This window comes from Panthera leo, chromosome C2 (assembly GCF_018350215.1).
Source record: "Panthera leo isolate Ple1 chromosome C2, P.leo_Ple1_pat1.1, whole genome shotgun sequence".
NCBI lineage: Eukaryota > Metazoa > Chordata > Mammalia > Carnivora > Felidae > Panthera > Panthera leo.
In genome coordinates this window covers 157,410,369-157,414,221 of record NC_056687.1, presented here as the reverse complement: position 1 = coordinate 157,414,221, position 3,853 = coordinate 157,410,369, and positions in this window count along the sequence as shown.

Here is a 3,853-nt window from a genome sequence, read left to right as displayed (position 1 = left end):
GATGGTGTGCGGCTAGGGTTAGGGTGCCACCCGGCTGGCCTCTGTGACCTTCAAGTGAAAAACAGGACTGGCTGTTCTTCAGAACCTTGGAAGGCACCCGTCGGTGGGCCAGGTGGCCGTGTGGTGGACAACCCTTGAAGGGTGTGGCCAGAGCTGGGGACTGGGCAAGAAGGGGGGCTGCAGAGACCCGCTTGGTTTCGACGGAGCCTCCTGGCTGTCTTCAGGGACCACCCCACCCCCCCCGAGACCCAGCAATGGCAGTGACCTGGCCAGTTCCCTGACGGCTGCAGGACTCAGTGCCCTGGTCTGGAAAGTGGTAAGAATAGTAATAACCCCACAAGCTTAGCACGATAAAGGGTGGAATGAACGGGGAGTTGAGCACAGTGACCGATGCAGAGTCGTTGCTCAACAGATTAGCTGTTGTGTCCCTGTAACTGGCCGTGGAGTGGACGATGCCCTAAGCCGAGCCCCACCACTGGGCTTCTGCAAAAATAGCAGTGAGACAAAAGGCCCATCCCTCTTGGGGGGGAAGCTGTTTCCTGCCAGGAGGGAGGACAAAGCCAGGGAGAAGCAGGGCTGGAAGTGATTGATGGCACATGGACGGTGAGCTCCTGGTGGTTTGCGAGTCCCCCTGACTCTGGGTGTCCCATGTGGGCTGCCCGAGCCCCAGTCACTCTGCTCTCCCTGCAGCTGTACGATCCTTCAAACAACTTCCCCTCTGGGCCACAGCCAGTTCCCGGGGGGCATTCGTCTGCCCCGGGGCCTCCACAGCAACGCACCACAGGCTGAGCGGCTGAAACGACAGAAACGTACTTCCTCACAGCTCCAGAGGCCAGAAGTTTGAGGCCAAGGGGGCAGCGGGGCTGGTTTCCTCTGAGGCCTCTCTCCTCTCTCCCTCCCGTGTCCTAAGCTCTTCTTATAAGGACACCGGGCATCTTGGATCAGGGCCCACTCCAGTGACCTTACCTAACTGGAATCACCTTTTCAATGGCCCTGTCTTCAAATATAGGCATGTTCGCAGCTACTGGGGTCTCAAACGTCAGCACTGAATTGGTGGGGCAGAGACACAATTCACCTCATGACAAGGGGTTCGAGTTGAATTTCTGTTACCTGCAACCAAGAGAATCCTGGGACGCATGAGTATTCATGGAAACTGAATTGGGAGAAGATTTATCAAAATGCTAGCAGATGCTATTTCTCATGGAGGATTAACACTGATTTTTAGCTCTGCTTATCTGTATTTTCTTTTTATTCTGCAATGAGCATGCATTCTTATTGGAATAAAAATGTTTTAGAATACCTCAAAGTATCCCAAGGACTTGCAGGTGTCGGGGCAAAGCCTAGGGGCTGCATCTGAAAACAGGAGGGCGGTGGAAATGGGGAGTGTGGGGGCTGATCACAGCGGGCACCCATGGGGGCAGGGGTGAATGGGGGAGACACCAGAGAGATGTGCCTGAAAGAATTCAGAAATAAGGAAATGAGACGTCAGTCTGCCAGTTAAACCATAAAGCCAGCAAAATGGAGCCACGCAGAGAAATGCCAAGTCACCTTAAAGAGGCAGGAGGGCTCCAGCCCAGACTTGATTTGATTGGAGGAATGGAAAGGCTAGAGGAAGACGAGGGGGGGGGGGGGGGGGGGAGAGCAGTGGGGACTTGGGAACAGGGGGCCACGGAAGCAGGCAAACGAGGGTGGCAGCAACCATCAGGGGGCAGGAAGGAATTGCTCTTGCTAAAACCAGGCTGCCATTGAGCCAGACTTCTTGGGAAAAAGCCCGTCTTGGCTCTTGGGCTGTGTTGCATCTTTGTTTAAAAACAAAAACGAAATGAAAACTGGGAGGAGATTTCTCTTTTTGTTTGTTTGCGGTTGAGAAGCCTGCGGCCCAGGGGCCGCACCAGAAGGACAGGGTAAAGACAGCACAGCGGGGAGCCGCGTGGCCACAGGACTGGGTCTCAGGGCCTGAGACCTGCCCTGGGACAGCCAGAGAGGTGGCAGGCTCAGAGTGCCCTGGGGAGGCTCTCAAAGGAGGGGTTCAGCAGGAGGACGAGGGGAGTCCTGGGGAGACCAAGGGCCAGCAGGAGCTCCCGAGGGCGGGAAGGGCTAGGGGCATTCAAGCTTGGGATCCCCAGGACGGCGCTGAAAATCGTCTGCTGTGTGTTCTGTCATAATCCGCATTCCGTTCTCTCGAGCCTTGAGTGAAACTGCCACACAGCAGCATCCTGGTGGTGACACTTCGGGGAATGAAGGCAGAGGGCTGGCTAGCAGTGGAGTGAGAGAAACGGCTGGCTGAGGACAGGGGACAGCAGCCTGGCTGGGAGTGACAGATAGGCTTTCAGGAGGACTCATGTAAGGAGTGGCTGGAGACAAACCCCTTTCCTCAAAAAGGAGGGGAAGATGAGCCTCAGAATAGGGGAAGCTAGCCCCGAGGAAGGCACAGGCAGTAATGATTGTCACTCATTCTTTCCAAGTGGCAGTCCCCTTGGATAGAGTAGTGATCTCTTGGCTCTGTAAGGAGGTGGTCTGGGACACTGGGTCTGAAACCACCCCACAAGGAGTGGGATGACAGTGATTTCAGCCTGGTCTTAAGTGATGAAGCTCAGAGAGACCAGGAGCTCTGCCCAAGGTTGCACAGCTGGTGCATGAAGAGTTGGGATTTGAACCTGAGTCCTTCTGACTTCCAAGTACAGAAGGCTTCTTACCCTCCCCCCCCCCCCCGCCCCCCGCCCCCACTGCTTCAGGCAAGTCCGGGAGAGTTTCTTTCCAGCACTGTCAAAACAAAGTGGGGTCCTGACCCACGGGCACCCCTCCTTGCCTCATCACCACCGGAGCCCCGGGACCCGGCCATTACCAAGTCCAGCCAGCCCTCCCGCTGAGCGCACCCTCACCCTGCGGTCTGTCTGTTTGTGGTCTGTCTGTGGCAGCCTCTCCTCCCTGGAGAACACGGGCTGATCCTTGGACACAGGAGCCTAGAGTGCCTGCTGGTTCTATTTTTCCCTGGAGAGGTGCCATCAGTCGGGAGTTTGCTCCGCATGAGCCAGTCCCTGGCACCCAGTCGCCTTTGGATGTTGTACGAGCTGCTGTTGGGGCTCTGCCCAAACCCCTCCGGTGCCCTTACCCTGTCTGCGTGCCCCAGCACCTCCGGCACCTGAAGACGGGTCTCGGGTTGCCAAGCCGACTTTGCCCGAGTGCAGGGCATCCTCTTGGGGCCACCTTGACCAAGGACAGCTTTGTCCCTGATGGAGACACTCTGTAGCGGAACACGCGCTGTCCCCAGCGGGATGGAGCCAGACTTGCCCTCGGGCTTAGTGTTGCCTGCTCACTGCGTAGTCCCACTTCCCCACTCTCCTCCCAGTGTTTCCAGGAGGAGACATTCGCTGAAAAATCACCCCCTAATAAATCACTTCCACCTGCATTCACATCTCAGGGTCTGCTTTCGGGAACACCACCTAAGACAGACACGCGAACAAAATGAAAGGCCGAGCCTCCAACGCCGTGAGCCGGTGGACGGGTGTTCTGTTCCACACGCCTCCCCCATCCTCCCCCCGCCCCCCCTCAAAGCAAACTCTGTTTTCCACGTGGGAATAAAAACCTCTTGACCTCGGCTAATGGAGCGTTCGTCGACTGTGTTGAGCAGTCACGAAGAAAGGCGGTGCCTGTGGCTACAGCACGGCAGGTGCTTCAAACCCACGGTATTTCACGCAAATCTTGCGGTAACCTGTGAGTTATCATCACCCCTTTCCACCGGTGAGGATTCTGACTCATCAGGGCTTATTTACTCTCAGTCACATCTCTGGGAAGCAAAGAGATGGGATTTGAACTCGGGCAACGTGACTCTATAGATGTGCCCTGACCACTG